The 22791-nt window shown below is 34.5% G+C and overlaps 1 protein-coding gene and 2 pseudogenes across 7 annotated transcripts in view; 2 read left to right on the top strand and 1 right to left on the bottom strand.

Annotated features, from left to right (window-relative positions):
* JMJD1C (jumonji domain containing 1C) overlaps positions 1 to 22791 on the top strand; it is a 256964-nt gene that overhangs the window by 148394 nt on the left and 85779 nt on the right. The window lies entirely within an intron of this gene.
* Positions 5246 to 5365, bottom strand: LOC111745795 (annotated as a pseudogene).
* LOC105298815 lies at positions 8660 to 9429 on the top strand (annotated as a pseudogene).

The raw sequence follows: 22791 nt of genomic DNA, 5'->3' as shown, positions 1-22791 counted from the left end.
CTTTTCCTTTTCCTTTTCCTTTCCCTTTTCCTTTTTTTTTAAATTCTCATTCCCTCAGATATAGCCAGCACTCTGGTCATGGCTATGTCTGAAAAGTAGAGACAGCCTTATGCCAAACTTCTGTTACTCCTTTTGATATCCAATATGAGTTATTTTGATTGTATTCCTGATAATGGCAAAGGCTAACTATCATTCACAGTTAAGATGTTTTCCAAAAGTTTGAAATTTTCATCAATTTGGCTTTTTTGTCCCTTTTGGAATGATCATAATGGTTAAGAGATTTTATTTATTTTATTTTATTTAGTACCGTCTATATGAAAGATAATTTTGATAGAAAGATGCTGTCAGGAATACAAAGATGAGTAAGGCAAGGTCGTTACTCAGATAAGTACATTAATTACTGTAATTCAAGGTAGAGTAAGATTAGTGCCAAAAGAGTGTATCATTTCTGTCATCAGTATATATGAAAGACAGTGACTTTTCAGGAATATCTCCACTGTTCCTACTGAAACTATTCTGTTGTTATCAGAAAAATTGTAAGAAATTAGAATACTTTATAATACAATCAAACAATAAAGAGAATCTTGCTAATTTTTGGCTCAACTGCTTTTTAATAGTTTGTTATTAACCTTAGATGTTTGAAATGTCTTAAGTACTCACAAAAACAACATAACAGTACTGACCAATAACATAATATGAAGCAAATATTGAAACTCTAGTTAAGAATGTGATTTGGCATTGGGATTGATTAAAACTATGAACAAAATATAGTCAGAGAGTCTTTCATGGAAGAAAACTTAATTATACCTTGGTATAGGTAAGGAGTATGGGTTTTACTAAAAATTTTTTGGAGAGTGTATCTCAAGCTGTATAGAAAACCTAGTGTTCTAAATAAAGGTTTCTTGTTCAGTAAGTTAGTAGAATGCCTCTCTTCTCTGGATGAGTCACAGTAAATTCAGGTTAATAGATGAGGAATCTTAGGCCCAAAGATTTTAAAATCATTAGGTCAAGAGTCGGTCAGTCAGTGATTGAAGAAATTATATTAAAACATGCTTTATGAGTGTTACAATATAATTTCCCCTCCCTTTTGGCTTCCTTTGAGTTTTAATAAAGTTTTTATATATGTTTGTAAACTCTAGGCAAAAGATGGATCTTTACCACTCTTGGTTTCTAATGGGTAATTATTATTTGAATGTGACTTAACTCTATATTTTAAAAGGCCATAATTGTGTCAAATAAGACTGACCTGACAAATGGCCTTATTACTAAATCTCACTAGAGATTTTATTAACTTTTGTTTGGATCTAGGACTGATCATCACATTGCACAATCACAATTTGATAAACACTTAAGATAATGAATTAAAGTTTTGATTTTCATGTGTTATAAAGATTGCTTTTCACTTTTTCTCTAGTTTTGTGGTCTGTGAAGACAAACATGCATCTTGGGGGCTTTAAAGAGAAAACTATGATGGGAAACCATTTTTCAAAAACCAGGTTAACAAAGATCACAAGTTTTAACATCTTTTTGAAAAGAGTGTGGTGAAACTGACATTCATTACAAGTATATAAGATATAAACTTTATGGAGAATAGTTCTAATTATATACTCAGACAGTTTTCCTTCTAGAAATGTATCCTGCATTTTACATACATTCGTGAGAGATGAGTTAAGTATAGGGCTTCTTGTCAATGATAGCAGAAGACCCGAAATAGCCTAAATATCTATTAAATAAATTATAATATACCCATCCAATGAAATAGAATGCAGCCATCCATTAAAAAGAATGAAGTAGCTCTGTATATACTGATAGGGAATGGATTGGTTTTCAAAATATAGTAAATTTTTGTAAAAGTGCAGAACAAAGTATGTAGAATTTTTAAAATTTTTGTTTTGTACATGATATGTATATTGTGTGTACATATATGCTTGCTTGAATGTGTATACAGTATCTCAGGAAGAAAATATAAGAATTTGTTAAAATTATTGCCTCTGGGCCAAGGAAATTGGACACAGTTACCAGAGTAAAAGGGTAGCTGGTGTTTCCCTGCATATATTTTGATTTTGTACCTTGTGTTTCTGAGAGACAGTGATTTGCAAGCATTTTTCTTTATTGTTCTTCCTGTAGTATATGCTTTAGTAGTTATGGAGGAAATATGCTGAGTTCTTTAAATTGAATACACAATGTTTATTAGATGGTTCTTTCTTAATAATTTTTTTCGTGAGTCTCAACTTTCACACTGAAAGCAGTACACTGTTTAGATCTGCCTTTCAGATTCAGAAAAGAAAATAATGTAGTTAGCAAAAATTAAGTTTTCTGACCAGTCGGAATTACCATATTATCTGAGATATTCGGTTGGATGTTGTATTCGCTTAAGTTGGATGTTGTATTCGCTTATAACTGCCTAGTGGAGTAGGCATTTAAGTAATACATTTGTTTAAGGTGCCATACCTCTCTGTTCCTTTAGAAAATAGATTATTTGCAATTCTAATTATACCTACCCATTAACTCAAACATTATTTGTTTAAAATAACTTAAGTAAAAGGTTATCATCATTATAAGTAATATAATTCAAAGACTTATCATCCACAGAAAACTAAAAATTCTAGAGGACCATGTACCTTGAGAGGCCTTCTCTTTGTTTCTTGTACAAATGATTTGGCTGACCATCTTAAAATTTGAACACACAGATAAGGGCATTCATGTAGAGCTTCTTGGAATTCATTAGGAATTGACAATATTTGGTTATCTGCAGATCATTTTTTTATATTTTTCTGAAGTGAAGATTATAAATTAGTATTTTATACAAAAACTATGGGCAGCAGTAACAGCGTAGATATTTATTTATAGGGCATTTGAAATAGAGATGAGCTCTGTTTTGTTGTAATGTATCCATTTTAAAATGAACTTGCCAATATACTATAGGAAATTCATTTTCAGTGTTAAAGGATTTAGTAATTCAAATATCATCTTTATTTCTAAATATTTTCATATTGCATAGTTTCTAGATTGGTTCCTGATATTGTATAGACTGTATAATGTTTATTAAAATGTAAATTATTGATTAACGGTTTTTAAAGATTAGAATAAGTATGACATTTTGTCCTTAAATGATGTGGAGAGAACACTTCAGATATATATTTGAAAATATGTTTTGGGTTATAATGTGTTTCCCCCAAAAGATATTTTGAAGCCCTAACCCCTGGTACCTGTGATGTGACGTAGTTGGAAATAGGGTAATTGCAAATATAATCAAGTCAGGATGAGGTTATTAGGATGGTCCCTAATTCAAAATGACTAGTGTTCTTGTAAGGAGAGAGAAAATGGATACAGGTACAAAGAGATGACAGATGCGGAGATTGGAGTGATGTTGCTATAAGCCAAGGAATGCAAAGATTGCCTACAAACCACTAGAAGGACTCCCTTACAGGTGTTAGAGGCGGTATAACCTTGCAGATACCTTCATTTCAAGACTTCTTCGTTCCAAGACTATGAGACAGTAAATTTTTATTGTTTTAAGCCACTCATAGTACTTCATTACAGCAGCTCTAAGAAATGTATAAAACATAAGTTTTAAATACTTTGTTTTTATAATTTATATGTTCAAATCTAATGTCTCATTTTTAACTTTTTCTTGTCCCTTGTTTTCTCACCTTTTCTTATTTCCTTATGTCTTTTGCCTTTTTCTCCCTACAATTTCATTCTCTTCTCTACCTGAGGTTGCAGTTGAAGTCCTATCATCCAGACTTATCTATCAGGGCTTTAAACCGAACCCTTTATTCTTTAGACTATCAAGTCTGTAATACATGGGCATTATGAAACACTGAATTATTCCGCAAAGATACAGCAGAGCCTGCCTTTATGGCCCCTAATGGTCCTTGGGAGAAAGGAAGACTCCTGTAGTTTTATAGCAGTATAATGGACTTCAAAAGTCATCTTGTCCAACCTTTTCATTTTGTCAGTAAGAGTTAACTGTCTTATTTCTTCCTTTTAGGATGTTCTCATTGTCCAAAATGATCTGGCTGAGTTCTCTTGTTAATCTGATCTTTCCACTTGGCTTTTGAAAATCAAAATGTGAAGGAAGAAACAGGTGTCTTCAAAAATTATGAACCTTAAAGTTGACATTATTTATTATGGTATATGAAAGTGTATTTTATTCAACATAGTGTATACATTTTTTTTTTTTCAAAATTACTAATATGGCTTTAACTTTTTTGAGGGGATAACTTTGTGCCATATTCAGAGCTGAACTACTAGCTCTAACCAACCAAACTTTTTCCCCACTGAATTCAGCAATGACTTAAACTCAGTGATAGTTAAATTTTTATATCAGAGGCAGATTCATAGATGAGAAAGTTAGATAAGCTTCCTTTAGGCATGAATTATAATGCTTTTGGCCTTGGTTTCAGTGTTATTGAATCAACTATATATTACATAAGATGTCTTTAAGCAGAAACACACATAAAAGAAGGTTGTATGTTGATGGGTTTAAGAAAATGTGACCAAAGGCTTGCAGGAACCTACTCCTGTATTTCCACTAGGAGCAGTGGCTCAGTATTTAGTAAATCACTGTTTGTAGTGACTTTATAAAACATAGCTATTCCGAATAACAGCAATCAGCTCTACTTACTAATTGTACTTATTGACTATAACATTAAGAAATTTGTCCTCTTTCACTTTGGAACTAAATTTTAAGGGTTTTCTTGCATGTGAAAGAGCTTGCTCATGAAAATTAACTTTGAATTAAGTTCACATTTTATGAAGGCTACCTCTTTCTTGACAGACTAATTGGTAAGCCTATATAGAATCAAGGCAAGAAAGGAATCAATGAAGAGAGAACTCATGAACTTGAAGGACTTAATTTCTTATTCAAGTTTTCAGTTAATAATACAACTGCTCTCAGAATTCTTCTAAATAGTACACTAATTTTAGAAGATTTCTTACTATTTCAGGAAGAATCCCTAACTTCAAATTCCCCCTTTTAACTTGGTGACCTCAAGATGATTTTTGGTACTACCTTACCTCATTTAGTAGCCTCATTTAAAACTACATGCTGACTGTCACAATTTAGTTGTACATTTCAGTAGTGCCTTTTTAAAATTTTCTGTTATTTGTTTGTTTGGTTTTTGGTTTTTGGTTTGTTTTTTGTTTTTTGTTTTTTTTTTTAGACAAGGCAACCCTTGGTTGACCTCACGGATTGCAAGGACCTTGTCAGTTTACAATCCCTTATTTTTTTTATTTTTTACGCCTACAGCACCTGGTCTTCCTAGGGTAGTCTCCCATCCAAGTACTAACCAGGCTCGACCCTGCTTAGCTTCCGAGATCAGATGGGATCAGGCTTGTTCCGGGTAACATGGGTGTAGTAAATTAATTTTCTAAGAGCTTTTGGAAAATGGTTGTTTAAGAACCATCCATTTTAGAACTTCTTTACAAATATTTAATGATGGTCTTTGTTGTGCAAATCCTTTTTTAAATATTAAGAAAACAGAGATGAATATGAGAAAATTTTTGTCTTCCTATAGCTCAGAAGTTTTGTGGAGACAAATATATACATAAATAAATAATTAAAGCTATTTTATTGTGTTACAGTGAAAGTCCAAGCATCACTGGGCATATGAGGCAGGGAAAGATTAATTTTGACCGGTGATATTTGAAAAGTCATTGAAAAGCTACGTTTGAACTAGGCCTTAAAAGGATTGATTGAATTTTTACAGATGGATATGGAGAAATATCTTGAGTTAAATCAGAGGAGAATAAATGTGAATGAACAGAGGATGTTTAAGGATGTAAGATGTACATATTTAGGGAAATGAGATAGTAGAAAATGAGATAGAAAGCAGAGTTAATCTACAAGGTGAAGAAGATTTGGACACCTTTCTTTATATAATACCAAAGTGATTCGAGCAAGGGAATTATTTAGCAAATTTGTTTTATTATCAGTTTGGAAGAGTCACATTAAAATGCCAGAAGGCCAATTAATAAATAAAAACTGAATTAGCACAGTGTGTAAGTTCAGGAAAAAAAGGCATATAGATGTGGCAGTTTTCTACATGTACAGATATGTAAAGTCATGAGACTCTCGGACTTTAAAATGATAGACTTAATCTTGAGCCACGTTTAAGGGTTGAGAAGTGGAGCCAGCTGGAAGATTGAGATGATATCTGAGAGGTAAACACATCAAAATCTGATATTTTCAGAGTTAGTGGAGGAATAGATTTCTCAAAATATTAATGTGAAATGCTTCTATGTTTAAATAGGGTTGAGGACTTGAAAAGAGACTAAGTGGGCCATTACTTTGAGAGAGCAGTTTCAAGGTAATGCAGAAATAGAAGCATAGATTATATCAGATTGTAAAAACTAGGACGACTTGAAGAATATATCTTTAGGCCTTATCTTAATGACAAGGGGTACATTGATTTTGCAAAGTGTTTTACATTAAGGAAGAAAAACAAATGTTAAGTATTGTCATCTATGTTGTAGCACCTAAGAGAAGAGTGGTAGCAGTGACCATAATTGATAACTGGAAGAAACAGAAGAGATCTTCATGTCAGAATAGTGATTGTTGTTTATCCACCCCATCAGGGCAAAAATTCTATGAGAACAGGAGTTGTTTGTTTGATTGTACACAGTGCTTATTCCTAGATTTTTTTTTTGATTTATTTGACGGCTAGATGAATATAATGGGGTGTCCAGGTTTTATTTTATTAATGTTTGGTGGCAAGGAGAGTATTTCAATAAAAGGTCAAGGAAGTTATTTATTCTATGGGATTGGCTCTAAAATAACAGTAGTAGAAGTGATTATTCTTAGGTAGGGGCATTGGAGTATGTGATCATGATGAAGAAAATGCTTGGCTCGGACAGCGGTGGACTATGGCTCTGAGAAAGAGATTAAGAATGGTAGGTGGTCTTGTCATGATAATAACGAGAGACTGTGAAGTAGATCTAGCATTAGAATGTTTGTAGTATATTAGTATGATGTGATGACATTTGTCCTGTCTTAATTACTCCCACAGACTTAGAGCCTATGATAACTTAGTCTGTGAGAATGGCCACCAGGATGACTTTAAAACAAGCCTTTGGGGAACCTTCTGGTTAACTTAGCAGAGTAGGTAAACTCTATGCTCACCTTCTTCCATGACCACATCAGAATTACAGTTAAACTACAGAACAACCATCAATGAGAATTGCCTGAAATCTAGCTGAACATAAGACCTATAACTAAGGTTATAAAGAAGAAACCAAGTCAAGACAGGTAAGATGGGGCAGAGACTCAGAATGGGCTCGTCTCATAACCATGTGTAGTGGTTAAAATCAGGAGGGATATCTCAACTGTGGACAACCCTCCTGAGGAGTGAGGGGTCTTGGGCCCAGTGTTTCAGTGTTGGAAAGAGAAGTCTCCACAACTTCTGACTGTGAAAATCAGAGGATATTGAAGGCTGCTGGAGTCCCATTCCTGTTAGAAGGCCTGGGTGCAGACTTAACTCGCTGATGGACTCACTTGCTTTGAGCTCCGGTGCTGAGGCAGCAGTTTGAAAGGCGCCAGAGACATACTGGGAGGAACTAAATTGCCTGGCTTCAGAGTGAATTCTCCCAGACAGAAGTGCTGGCAGAATACATTGTTCCTTTGTTGAGCCCTCCCCTCACTCAGCCTGCACACTCAGGCGAGCATCTCTGTCAACCTAATATTGTTCACCCCACTTTGGTGATTCTCTGAGACCCTGAGCCTCCCAGTTTTTGGACCCATCAAAGCCAGTTCCATTGGCTTTCAAATACAAATGGTTCATGTTGCAGACTTGCCTAAAATCTCTGAACAGTTCACAAACCCCAAACAAGCAGCATCTGGCCTCAGTATGTTCTGTACCTCTTGCTATGCAGTCCCAAACCCAGCACTAGCGGCAGCTGGCTTCAGTTGGCAGTTTAGCCTCTCCTAGGCACCTCCAAGCCCAGTACAAGTGACAGCCATCTGCAGATCATTTTGTAGCTCATACTAAGTGGCTCCAGGCAGGACACAGGCAGTGGCTGACCTTGGCCTGCACCAGAGCCTCTCCCCAGAGACTCCAGAACCAACACACCTAGTGGCCAGCTTCAGACCACACCAGAGTACCACCCAACCTCCTCCACAAATGACATATTCAGAGGACAAACTCAGCAGGCACCAGAGCCCCGCTATAGTGAACCCTGCTCTGTAGAGTCAGCTCCTACACAACAGCTCTTCCACTATAGTTATAGCCAGATCTCAACAACCAATCAGCCTGATGGTTATTCCCGTCCATTGATGTGCCAACAGCAGTCAATGCTCAACTGCAGTAGGAGGGGGGTTACACACAACCCACACAAGGGACACACCTGGAGCATCTGATTCAGGTGACCAGGGAAATTATGCCACTGGACCTTACAGGACACAGACTACATAACACCACTCTACCAAGACTGGGAGATGGAGCTACTCTGTGTAATACATAGATACAAACACAGGGATGCAGCCAAAATGAGGAGACAAACATGTCTGAAATGAAAAAAGAAAACTCCAGAAAAACTGAACAAAATGAAGACAAACAATCTACCAGATGTGGAGTTGAAAACACTGGTTATAAGGATGCTCAATGATCTCAGTGAGAACTTCAGCGAAGAGACAGGAAACATTAAGATGGAGATAGAAAACATAAAAAGAACCAGTCAGAAATGAAGAATACAATAACCGAAATGAGACGACATTAGACTTCTCATCGAAAGCCGCCACCATGGTATTCAGGAGCTTCGTGGAGGTTGGCTGGGTGGCCTACATCTCCTTTGGGCCTCATGCTGATAAACTGGATGCAGTTGTAGATGTTATTGATCAGAACAGGACCTTGGTTGATGGACCTTGCATTCAAGTAAGGAGACAGGCTATACCTTTCAAATGCATGCAGCTCACTGACTTCATCCTCAAATTTCCACATAGTACCCATCAGAATTATGCTTGATAAGCCTGGCAGAAGGCAGATATCAGTACAAACAGGCAGCCACAAGATGGGCAAAGAAGATTGAACCCAGAGAAAAGAAAGCCAAGATGACAGATTTTGATCATTACAGAGTCATGAAGGCAAAAAAAAAAAAAATGAGGAATTGAATAATCAAGCTTGAAATTAGGAAGCTTCAAAAAGCAGTTCTCCTGAAAGCTTCTCCCCAAACACCTGCTGCTAAAGGTACAGCTGCAGTAGCTGCTGCAAAGTTCCAGCAAAAAAAGATAACTGCTGCAGGCAAGAAGGCTCCAGCCTAGAAGGTTCCTGCCCAGAAAGCTGCAGACCAGAAGACAGTAGCACCTCCAGAAGCTCAGAAGGGTCTGAAAGCTCCAGCCCAGAAAGCACCTGTTCCAAAGGCATCTGGCAAGAAATCATAAGAACATAAGAGGCTGTTATAAAAGTAATAAAGGTTCTTTTTGACATGTTGACAAATCTAAAAAATATACATTAGAAAGAATCAATAGATTAGATGAAGTAGAAGATCAAATCAACAATTTGGGTTATAAGGTAACGGGAAACACCCAATCAGAACAGCAACAAAAAAAAATTCAAAAAATTAGGATAATTTAAGCAGTTTGTGGGACAACATCAAGCATACCAACATTCACATCATAGGGATCCCAGAAAGAGAAGAGAGAGAGAGAGCAGCAAGGAATTGAAACCTATTTGAAGAAATAATGGTGGAAAACTTTCCTATCCTGGTGAAGAAAGTAGACATACAAGTCCAGGAAGCACAGAGAATCCCAAACGAGGTGAACCGAAAGAGGCCCACAGCAAGACACAGCATCATCAAAATTCAAAAAGTTAAAGACAGAGCGAATCTTAAAAGCAGCAAATGAGAAGCAGTTAGTTACCTACAAAAGAGCTCCCATAAGACTGTTAGTTGATTTCTCAGCAGAAACTTTGCAGACCAGAAGAGATTGGCATGAAATATTCAAAGTGGTAAAAATTAAGGACCTACAACCAAGATTACTCTACCCAGCAAAGCTATCATTTAGAATTGAAGAACAAATAAAGAGCTTCCCAGACAAAAACTAAAGGAGTTCATTACCCCCAAACTGCTATTACAAGAAATGTTAGAGGGACTGCTTTAAGAAGAAGAAGGAAAAAAAAAAAAGGATCAGAAATATGAATAATAAAATGCACACTATAAATAATTACTTTAAATGTAAATGAGTTAAATTCTCCAATTAAAAGACATAGTGTGGCTGAATGGATAAGAAAACAAGATCCTTATGTATACTGCCTATAAGAGACTTACTTCATATTGAAAGACACATCAGAGATGGAAATAGATATTTCATGAAAATGGAAACAAACAACCAAAAAGCTGGGGTAGCAACACTTTATGCCAGACAAAATAGACTTTAAAACAAATGCAATAACAAGAGACAAGGACCTAGGAATTCCACTTATGGGTATTTATCCAAGGGAAATCAAAACACTAACTTGAAAAGATATAAGGATTCCTTATTCATTACAGCATTATTTACAATAGTCAAGATACGGAAGTAACCTTAGCGTTCATCAATATAGACAATTGGATAAAGAAGATGTGATACCCATATACAATGGAATATTACTTGGCCATTAAAAGGAATGGAACTTTACCATTTGCTACAAGATGGATGGACCTAGACAGTATTATGCTAAGTGAAATACGTCAGACAAAGATAAATACCATATGATTTCACTAATATTTGGAATCTATAAAAACAAAATAAATGAACAAAATAGAAACAAACTCATAGAGTACATTTTGATTGTTGTCAGATATGAGGGATATTGAGGGGCTGGGTAAAAAGGGGGAAGGGATTAATATGTACAAATTGGTAGTTACAAAATTGTCTTGAGAATGTAAAGTAAAGCATAGGGAATATAGTCAATAATGTAACAATTGTATGTGGTGTTAGACTGGGTACTAGATTTATCGGGATGATCACTTCATAGGTAATATAGATATCTGATCACTACGTCGTACACCAAAAATTAATATAATGTATGTCAACTATAATTGAAAAATAAAAAATTATTTAAACAAGCCGATTGGAGTTAGTTTAAAATATAGAATTGAAATATAAATGTTTTATGTCTACGCATATTTCTTTTATTCCACTCTCCCCCCCACACACACAGGAAAAGAGAAAAGAAAAAGAGAAGTGTTAAATTAAAAGATTAGTCCTTAAAGTAGTGTTTATTATAGCAAAAGGTATCAAAATTTACTATAAAAGTTATAATTCTGATTAGATAATTTTATTAAACAATTACTAGTATTTGGAAATAACTCCACAGACGACAGTATTCTTTATTTCATCAATATCATTTTGTGAGTTCAGTAATATAAACTTTTTTAGCCAGTTCTTATTTATTCATTTTTATCTTTTATTGCAAAATGAATTCCAACTCTGAATTTAAATGATTTTACATTAACAGCAAAGTTGCAAGCATTTTGTAATAGTGTGTACGTTAACCTTTTTTTCATAAATAAGCATCTCGGGTATTTGTACACATTAGAGATGAACAAGTCTTATTTGTTTTTATCTTGCCTGTGTAGAGTCTTTCTCTAGTATATAATCTCAGAAGCTTTTTCTCAACCAGTTTTAAATGTTTTCCACCATTTTCAGAAATTTGAGAAATTTTTATGTTTTCAGAGTTTCCCAGTATAATTTATGCCTGTAGACCTTTTCTTAAGGTTATTTTCTTATTGTTAGCCTGAGCTTCCTTTTACTGTTAGAACAGTCATGTAATTTATGCGTTTTCAGACTATTATCTTGCTTATCATTTATTTAAGAAAGGCTACATTGTACATTTTGTTTATTTTGTACATCTATCATTAATCTTTTAGATTTTTTGATTTTCATATTCATGTTTTATAATTTTTAAAATTTTATAAGTAATCTTAGAATTTTTGCTTTGTAATCATGTTTTTGAATAATGACATTATTACAGTGCCACAATTTTTAAATATTTGTGATGTATGATTTTATAGTCATATCTTATTATGGTACTTATTGTATTGAAAGCTGTGTTTAAAAATGTTTTTTAAACATTTAACCAGTAACCCACAAACTTTAATATCAGCTACAATAATATTTACTTTAGAATTAAAGAATTTATGGTCCTTTGGGGCTTTATTGCAATAGGATTTAACTTGTAAATATATCAATTTAAACTATAAATAAATATGCAAATACCATTTATCAAGTAGCACTGGTCATTATACGTGAAAGGCAAGTCACTGCTCATTATCTTAATTTATAAACCAAATTATTTCTGCCAATACTAAGAAAGAGAAAAGATTCTCAAAGGTTTTTACTATTCATCAGTCATCTTTTGCTGTTTTAGTTAATATTTCTCACCATTAACTTTACATTTGTTTATTATTTATTAACTTTAAATCATAAGTAATTTTTATCATGTGCTTATTAGCAAAATTGAGAAATTACCGTGATACAGTGGTACTTTCTATATGCACTAACTGGCAGAGGTCTCCCAGAAGCTGTGCAACAAAAAGACCCACAGATTGTATTAAAATACTGGAATTACAGTTACTAAATCAGTTTTAAAATATATAGCAACAAATCAGGGGATTAAGAGAATGAGAAAACAGACCACAGACTGCTAAAAAGTATTTACAAAAGACATCTGATTAAAGACAGTTGTCCAAAATATACAAAAAACTCTTAAAACTCAACAATAAGAAAGCAACAAATGGGCAACAGACCTGAACAGACACCTCACCAAAGATTTACAGATGGCAAATATGCATGTGAAAAGATGTTCAACATCAAATGTCATTTTAGAATTGCAAATTTAAAAAAGGCGATACCACTACACACCTACTGGAATTGAAATGGAGCTATAATTCTTTCCGGGCCAAGTTCCCACAGTTTCTCATTTCAAGAAACCAGACCAGAGTCCCTTTTCTTTATATTCACCTAGGTCAACTTTCTCAGACATAAATCAGGGTTATGGGGGCACTAGTTCCCCTCTGGAATCACAGATAACATATAAATGTATACCTTGAGTCGTTTTTACAGGAACCAGAATCCCCTCACACCCCGCCCACACACACACAAGACAGAAAACTGCTGACTCTCGCTGACCAGTCACATAAACCCCAAACGAGATGGCGCTGGAGTATCGATGACTAGAAATCTTAAAGTATCTCTTTGTAACTTCAGCTCCAACCAGTTAGAATCCACAAGCTGTGATCACACATTGAAGGACCCCCTGCCACTCTCACTTTCACCCTTTAACCCATTTCCCATTTAGAAAAAAATGTAGCTCACTGCCAGTGTTAATTTAATTTTACATAAACATACTCTTTGAGTCTGAAGCAAATCTGACTGGTTTTCAATGTGAAAATAAAATATAAATACTGTTCTTGGAGTTGTTTCTAAACAGAACTTGTCTCTAATCCTCGTGTAACAGAAATGTATACATAAATCAGATTCATCAAATGAATCTTCGGCTAACAACTGTTTGAGAACAATGTTAACATCATGCATAGGAATGCTATGTTTTCTAGGATTTGACATTTTCAGTGATTGAGAATTACTGTATTTTGTAAATGGAAATACCACTACTAAAACCAGAATGCTGTAAACAGAATGATGTCATTTGTTTCCAAAGACTATTGCTATGCTAGAGCAATGTGAAAATAATAATAAAAGCGAGCTATTTCGTGGCAAACTTTAGGAGTAAGTTTAGGATTGTAATTCATGAGCTATCTTGGGGTAAACATTGCAGCCGCAAACGCTGCTGGCCAGTATTCTCGGGGTACATGGGAAGTGGGTTAAAACCAACTGTCCATAAGCAGACAGGGAATTTGGGCTTTTGAGAATAGCTTTTCTGTTCTCCTTGTGTAATGCTAGCAATAAAGCCACCCTAATTTTCCACTGCAATTCTCAGTATTCAATGTTTGGCTCCATTGTTGCCGGGTGGACTTTTTATTCGGTTCCAGAATGGAAACAGTCTAAAACACTAACAATACCAAATGCTGACGAGGATATGGAGCAACAGGAGCTCTCATTCATTGCTATTGGGAATGCCCAGTGGTGCAGCCACTTTGGAACACAGTTTAGCAGTTCCTTAATACACTCTTACTATACAATCCAGCAATCATATTCTTTGGTATTTACCCAAAAACCTGCACGTGAGTGTTTATAGTAGCTTTATTTGCGGCTACCAAAACTTGGAAGCAACCAAGATGTCTTTCAATAGGTGAATGGATAAATAAAACTGTGGTACATCCAGACAATGGAATATCATTAAGCACCGGCAAGAATAAACTATGAAGCCATGAAAAGACATGGAACCTTAAATGTATACTTTACTAAATGAAAGAAGCCAATGTGAAAAGATCACATACTATATGATTCCAACTATATGACATTCTGGAATAGACAAAACTATGGAGACAGTAAAAAGATCAGTGGTGAGGCATAGGAAAAGGCTGAATAAGCATAGCACACAAAATTTTTAGGACAGTGAAACTGTTTGGCCTGGTACTATAATGATAGTTACATGTCATATATTTGCCCAGATCCACAGAGTGTACAACACCAAGAGTGAACCCTGATGTAAACCGTGGACTTTGATGATGATGTGTAAGTGTAGGTTCATTGATAATATCAAATGTATCACTCTATTTCAGGACGTTGATAATGAGGGAAGTTGTTTATGTGTGGGAATAGAGGGTGTATGGAAACTGTTTTCCACTTAACTAAAATTGCTCTAAGAAATAGTCTATTAAAGTATAAAAAGAAAAGGGGAAAGATAGGAAATTGATTAACATACTCAGGATAGGGTGTAGTGGGATGAAAGGATCTTAATACTCAATTATGAATCATACTGAGTTCTTTTGTCCTGTTTATGCCACACTGCCTTCCCTGCTGAGAGCATAGCTTATAACGACTGAAGTTGGATGTGAGCCTGGGAACTCAGCCCAGGGAAGGGGCCTGGAATCCATACATGCTTACTTTTGCTGGAGTAAGTAAGCCTGGCCACAATTATAACTCACTAAAGACTTGCTAAGCAGCCATGCCTTTCATCTGTGACATTTTTGGCAGAGGACACATGAGGCCATAAGGGTGTCACTAGTGAATGACCATATTAGGAGTGACATGTTATAGCTATCATTATATAGGTGACATGATCTGAGCTTAATGAATAGATTTACTTGGTGATTCCATGTATTCTCTATTTGCTTTTATTTTTTCTATGTCCAATGTTCTACACAGGATGCTTGCTCTCTATACTAACCATATCATGAATTTCATTCGTCCCCTTTGTTTTTCTTGTTATCTAGAACAGAATTAGATAGTATCCAAAAAGTATAACAAACATATATTTACAGCTATTATATACTTCCTACCCACAAATAAAATTTGTATGCACCAATGATTTTAGCCTCTAATACTCTTTTGATAAATATTGAAAACCATCGCTGTTCTTACATATGATTTAAAATTTCAAAACATAATTTTCCAGATCAAAGCCCTAACAGATTCGAAAGTGTCCCCGCAACTTCTCATATTGTAGTGTCCTGTATAGATAAATACCCTCTGCATGAATGCTTTCTTTCTGAGATACTACTACTTTATAAGGTGGCTCATCCCATACAGGACAAGCTAAAATTGATATAAAGTTTTTCCTAACATTGAACCAAAATCTGGCTATACATAACTTTCATATACTGGACTTAGTTTATTTTCTAGTCACTATTTCTTAAATCAGGGACTCCTTTGAAAATCTGATAGAAGCAATCAATAAGCTCCTTTTCCAGAGGAAAAAATGCTTATATTCATAAATTTTTACAAATAATTTCAAGAACTTTCCAGACTCTTTGAAGGGGTGTTTGTTTGTTTGTTTAACCCAGATTGAGATCCTCTGCTCTATAACAAGATATATCAAGTTTTTCCTATATATTAAAGTGTCATAAAGACCTTAGGCTAAACATTCCCAATTTCTCTAACCAGTCCTAACATGACTTGTTTATAGGCAAACCTTCACTATCCAGATCACCTACTTTTGTTTGTATTCTAAGGTCTATGACTTTCTGAATGTGATGCCTTTAATTTTCATTTGATGTGATTTCAATATATTGGGACTGGTACTTCACATATTTGGAACACTCTATAATAGCAGTTTTAGCATTCACACCACAGTACATTCTTGCCTCATACCAAGTTTCTGTTTAACTTCATCTTTCCATCATCCAAAATCTCTAGGACAATATTTAACATATTGTAGATGTTCCAGTGAATATTTGTAGAATGAATAAAACTTCCTAATCCTTTTTGCATCAAAAGCTGCTGGGCAAGTTTTACCACATATTATAGTAATGTGTGCCTGTGAGGGATAGGGTGGGAGTGTTGCACCATACTTAAGTAGTGGCTTTTTGGAACCTGAACTGAATATTTAACATTTACTCTTGTTAAATTTCATTGTACAAGAGCAGTTATTTCCTTTGTTATCTAGAGAGATACCAGGGAAAACAAAATATTGATAATTATTACTTTCCTTTATATAATACCATGCACAGTGGGTAAGTGCTTCACAAATGTTTGCGAACTAAATGAACGATTGTTAGCTATGACCGTGTACTTAGTAAAGTATGTACTTTGAGAGCTTGATTCACTACTAGTGAATGTTTTATACTTTATATTTCAGTGAGTGAGTTGAATATATTTTTCTAAAGATGAGCACTTTAAGTTATAACTTTATATATACTTTCTAGATGTCAAGGTAGGACACCTAAGCTTAGTTCTCCTTCTCCACCTCCCACCCCTCCCCCCCCCCCCTCCCCCCCCCCCCCCCCACAATTGCTACAGTTGATCATACCTGATAGAAAAGTCTGTGGTGTGTAATTTTGGGCCTTCACATCCTTTGGTCACAATCTTGAACCAACTCATTCTGGGTTCACAGTTCATGTAACCTGGGAAATATTTTGCTGCTTCACAGGCAGTTTTAATCAGCTTTGAAACTTTTTGTTGAATGATTAACCACACTTCTGGCTCTTCCTGTCTTCTCCTGAGGAACTTCCTCTTGTTTCTCTTATGATGAGTAGAAAGTAGGGAACAACATAATTGGAATCCTCATCTTTTTTAGGCATAAAGGGGAAACTGCCTTTGCCATTATATTGTTCACTATTTGCTCTGTGTTCTATTTCCATGTAATCTAGGGCAGCAGCATTTCCACTTTCTGTGTCTGCTGCTTTAACGAGGAAGCCAAGGCATTTTTAAATAGCTTTCTCTATGCATAATAGCAAAGAACTTATCTCTGCTAGCTCTAAGTTATTTGAATTTGAAAACCTGGTGTGTGAAATCAGTCTCTACATGGTTCACATATCCCCACATTGAGAACGAGCAGCTTTCTAATGTATGCTATTGGTAAGCTATTTAAAGGTTCTGTGCTTCCTGAGAAACTAGGAGGTTGAGTTATCAAAGTGACAAGGAGACTGATCTGTTGAGAGAATATTTTAAGACCTGGACTGGGGCACTGTGTTCTAAGATATAGTCACTCTAGGTCATGCATTCTCAACCAAGATTCATGGTTCCCAAAGCTGACAGAACCTCATACTTAACTCAGGTATCACTTTAAAGCTAAGTATTCCTGGGCCTGTTCTCTTTTTTTATGTGATGGTCAGTCGGGTGCAGCCACAAGAGGAAACACAGGAGAGGCATGTGAAAACAATTTATTACACTCTTAGGTCCAGGAGAAATAAAGTCACTGCACAAGGAAGCGGATTCAGCCAAGCAGGTGGGGAGCCAAGATTGCACAAGGACCTGTGGGCTAGTGCCTTTTGTTGGGGGTCAGGTTGGAATACACAAGAAAGGGAAGAAGGGGATTTCATTGGTGCATTTAAATGTTACTAAGTCATGGTCAGGAGAGGGCAGAAAGGAGAACTTGTGGCAAGGGCCAACCTTCACCTGGTCATCTGTGCAGGCTGCTTAGAGCCAGTTTGTGGGGATGTTAAGACAGCAGGAACATACTGTTTTTTAGTGAAGTTTTAAAAATATTTATAATACAGTGCCCCTGGTCTTAAGAGTTTTTGATTCAGCAGTATATCTTCAGGTTTAAAGCTTAGAAATGTATATTCTTAGAAGGTTTTCTCCAAATGATCTTGAAGACCCCTGAAATTGTGGCATAAAATTGAGTGCCGTGTTTCTGGGGAGGTATAGCTTTTGTCTGACTCTGATAGTTCTTTGACCCCAAAAAGGTTAAGAATAAGAATCCTTACTAAAAAGCCACTGGTTCTCAAACTTTACAGTGCTTCAGAATTACCCAAAGACTTGTTAAAACAAAGATTGCTGGGCCCCACCTCCAGAATTTCTCCCTCAAGTAGTCTGGGGTGAAGCCTGACAATTTGCATTTTTAAGTTGTTCCTTGGTATTGTTGCTGCTGTTGGACAGAGGGCAACCTTTGAGAACTACTGTTCTAGGACTTGGCTAACACTACTTTGTGCCTTCAGCATCAAGCTCTGGAAGCAAACTATTACCTTTCAGGATTCTTCACCAATTAATATAGTAATATATATAATAAAGCATAACAAAGCTAAAACTAGTTTACCGCTGTAAGAGAATAGTAAAGAAAACTTCTTTCCTGGCAAAAGAAATGGCAGTGGAAAATACAGAGGCATTCTTAATTGACCAATTGATAAACCTGTTTTTTAAACTGTTGCTTCTGTGTGTAACATTTCTTTGTATCAGAGAGTAGCATAGTTCCATGACTACTTTTAATAGTTTTTTTTATTATTATTTTTTACCTAATTACAGTGTAACTCTTCAAGTAACAGTGTTCTCCAAGGCCAAGTAGAAAACAGCTCAGTTAAAACATAAATTATAGTTTAACCTAAATGTGACGGGAATCAAAAAAAGATAATTCTAAAGATCCCTGAAATTAGGAAAACTTGTTCTATTTTATAAAGCTCCTAAAGCAGGTGGTCAAGTGGTCAATGCAGGAAAGCTTTTAGAACCCCAAAGAAAAAGCAACTGTTTCAAAAGCTATAAAACACTAGTAAATCCACAGGAGTCCCAAAGAAGTTTATTTGCCCAGACTGCTTACAGGCTGTCTGAAACTTTGAAGGGAACTAAGACCCTGGAAGCAATCTTTATTATCCATGAAGAGTCTAATTGTGAAACTCCTCTGTCTAAAGAGATAAACCTAAGTAAGGCTTCTGGGCATCATTAATGGGCTTCAGCTTTTTCCTTTCCCAGTTAGCCCTGGGACTTTTGTTGCCTCATCCCTGTAAAGGGAGTTGTCCTAAGTGAAACAGGAACTGGCCTGAATTAAAGTCTAGAGCTTTAGAAGGGAAGGCCTTTGTTTAAAAGAAGTATATTAAAATTATATTAGTCGTGATTGACCTGAAATTAAATTATGTGTATTCAGTTTCTCTGTACTTTTTTGCAATATAACTTTTTTTTACAACATATTAGAAGGGAAGGAAGCTTTATTTTAAATGAATAATAATTTATAATTGAAGTAAAACACTCTAGTGCCGAAGTCTTTATGTAAAGTTCTTTCTTCTTTTGTAGTCTTTTTACTTGGCACAGCAGTACTTTGGTATTTCATGGCCATCAAAATGTTGGCATAAATTATCATTACTTAAAGAAATATTTCTGAAGCTTTGTTAACTTTGGTATTACCTTACCATATTTTGAATCTAAATACTACTTAGTATATGTAATTATTATCACTTAAAATATATTAATTTTTAAGGTAACCAAAATAGCTACTGTATCATACTAATTGAAATTGTGAATCTTCCTTATTAGCTGAAAAATTCAGCTTCCAAGACTGTTGGCTGACATCATCAGAGTTTTTGACAAACAGGGAGGTAATGGGGAATTAATTGTAGCGCCTTGTTGACTTGTGCTGCATAAGAAACAGATGTTTGCAAGATGGAAATGAACAAAACCAGTAAAGAAATAGGTATCCTATTCAACTTTTCAGTAGTACAAACAGTGAAATTATTAAGAAAAATTGTAAAATACATTTATTTTAAAATTAGTTTTAGAATAAAAAAGGTCAGGAAACAAAAGTATATACTCTGTTCTCTAAGGATTGTATGCTTGACAGGACACAAGACTATAAGACATTTTATTTTAGCTTAATTTTGAAATTCTTCTGAGATTTTGTGATTATTAGCATTTTAACACATGCTTTTCATTTATAGTTGAGTTGATTTGATTTTGTAATATTTCTTATTCTCAAATTACATTTGCTTTTTCATCAAAAAAGAGAAAGAATCTGTGGATTATAGAAATTCGTGCCACAGAAGTCTCCCGTGTAGTTTTATTTCTGCCAAGTGGAAGAAGCCTTGGTTAACTTATTATGAAATGGGAGATGTTATGTTTTACCTTTAATTCTGCCACCTTATGTGAATAACATGAACATTCAGCAGTACTCTTTTTATGCTTTCATATTTGGAAAAGTAGTAGGATTGTTTATGAAAAGTTTATTTTAATCTTGCTTATCTTCACTTTGCTCTTAAACATTAAATGGCTTAAAAGAAGACAGTAGTAGAGCCTTAGAATTGGAAAGAATCTTTAATATTTTATAAACCACCCCTTGCCAAAGCCAGAAATGGAATCCTTCAATGACAGACTTGTCAAGTTTTCATCCAGATTCTTCTTAATTGTTTCTAGTTATTGCAGGCTGAAAGCTCACTGCTTCATAAGTAAGTCTGCTTTGGTTTGGTAATGTTTAATTATTAGAAGTTTTGTTCATTCTTTGTGCAGAGCTAGAATTGGCCTTTCTGGAAATTTTACTTAAAAGGTTCTTCCTTTCCAAATATCCTAACTCTTTAAATAATAGTACGTAATTATTGTTTGTCCTTATTCTTTTCTCCAGGCAAGACATTCTCCATGTCTTCAAATGATCCCAGTAATCCATGATTTTTAAATGTCTTTGACACATCATAGTTTGTAACTGCTTCTCTTATATTTGGATGTCATAAATTGAACAAGATATTCAGAGATGGTATGAACAAAGCAAAATCTCAAGGGACTGTTACCTACCTTGGTCCGGGTACTTTGTGTCAAAATTTGACACTCACACTTTTTAAAATATATAATTTGTATTGGTTTACTATATTGAAATCCTCCAAGGTTCTTTCATATGAATTTCTAGGAAGCTAGCTCTCCCTCTGATACTACTTATATAGCTGATTTTTTAAACCTAAAAATAGGTTTTTCGTTATTAAGTTTGAGGATTAATCCTTATTCTAGCTTTTCTTGATCATTTTAAAATCTAGGTCTTAATTATATTTTTTGTGAGATATAGTTTTGAATCATTATGTCATTTGTTAATTTACGAATAAAAATTGCTTTCAAGTCATAGTATGTAAGAACAAAGATGAAAAGATAGTATGATATAGGTTAAAAACAGTAGTATTATTCACTTCTCTTTAACCAGCTACAAATGCATCAAGAACTGTCATTCAGCCCATATTTCATTGACGTACCTATTGCAAGTTGTCTTGATACAAATAATTTTTATTTTTGTTAAAAGACAAATTACCCTCAACAAATATATTTGGTTCTTAGTAATTACTGTTTTTTTGTTTGTTTGTTTTTTCCATGATTCTGATCATCCATCTTGGAGTTTTTGTTGGAATTCTAGTTTACTAGCACGTAATTTGTTTCAAAATTGCCCCTTTCCTCCTTTACAAATATTAATAGATGCCTATCTCTAATATCTTATTAATGCCATGCATTTTTTCAAAGACTACCAGTAATGGCTCTGTTTATATTTATCAATTTAATAATATTTATCAATTTAATAATTTAATATTCTAACATATAACTTATTTGAACCCATCTAAACTTGGATTAATTTTTAGTTGTTTAATAAAAGCATAAAGATGTTCCTGTTACTTTTTGTAATAGAAAAAAGTGAAAAAGACCTTAAATGTTTAAGAAAATGTGTAATAAAACAATGTACGTTTACTCAAGTATTTATTTGGTAGCTGTTTAAAATTGTGGTAGAGTAATAACATGAAAAGAGTAAAATCAGTAACTTATAAATTGGGTGTATCTTGAAATTTGGTAACAACTATACTTGTGAGAAAAGGCTGAAAGTGCAATTACATAGTTAAGTGGTTGAGCTCAAGGTTAAAACTATGGGATCCTTTTCGGTCATTTGTTTTCCAAATCATCTCTAATATAATGATATTATTTATAAGGAAAAGTAATTTCATTTCTTAAAACAAAAAGGATCCTGTACCTGTTCTTTATGGTTTAGTTTATTTTTAATCTTTACAGTTTCTGTATTAAAAATATTTTTTTCTCGACAGAACAGTAACAAAAGAAATTAAACTAAACTTTCCTTTTAACTATTAGTGTTTTATGATCTTCCTAAGTATTCTTTTTCTGAACGTAGCTTTAAAAACCCTTTTATATTGAGTTGTTTTCTTAATCCTGCTTATTTCTTCTTTCTGAAAGGTGATGTGTCAGTAAAGCATATTAAAAATATATAAATTTACTATGCTCAATCAATCTCTTTTCCTTCATAGTATTTGATTTTGCATTTTCTTCTGAACTGGTTTCATTTTCCTCTATTTTAAGTTCAAAGTTTAAAGTTTTATTCAACAGATGCAAAACACTTTGCTCTTTGCCACCTCATGCCAATAAGCATGAAAACAATACAGTTCCTTCACACTGTTTTACAGTGTAAAAGGCATTCAGCTATAAATTAGGAAATCCAGGTTCTAGTACCAGGCTTCTATAAACAAGTTTTCGACAAGTAAAGTCACAATCTTTCTGAGTGTCCTTATCGTCAT

This window comes from Pteropus vampyrus, unplaced genomic scaffold, assembly GCF_000151845.1.
Source record: "Pteropus vampyrus isolate Shadow unplaced genomic scaffold, Pvam_2.0 Scaffold165, whole genome shotgun sequence".
NCBI classification, from domain to species: Eukaryota; Metazoa; Chordata; class Mammalia; order Chiroptera; family Pteropodidae; genus Pteropus; species Pteropus vampyrus.
Note: the sequence above shows the minus strand (reverse complement) of the source record. Positions and strands in the feature narration are given on the sequence as shown.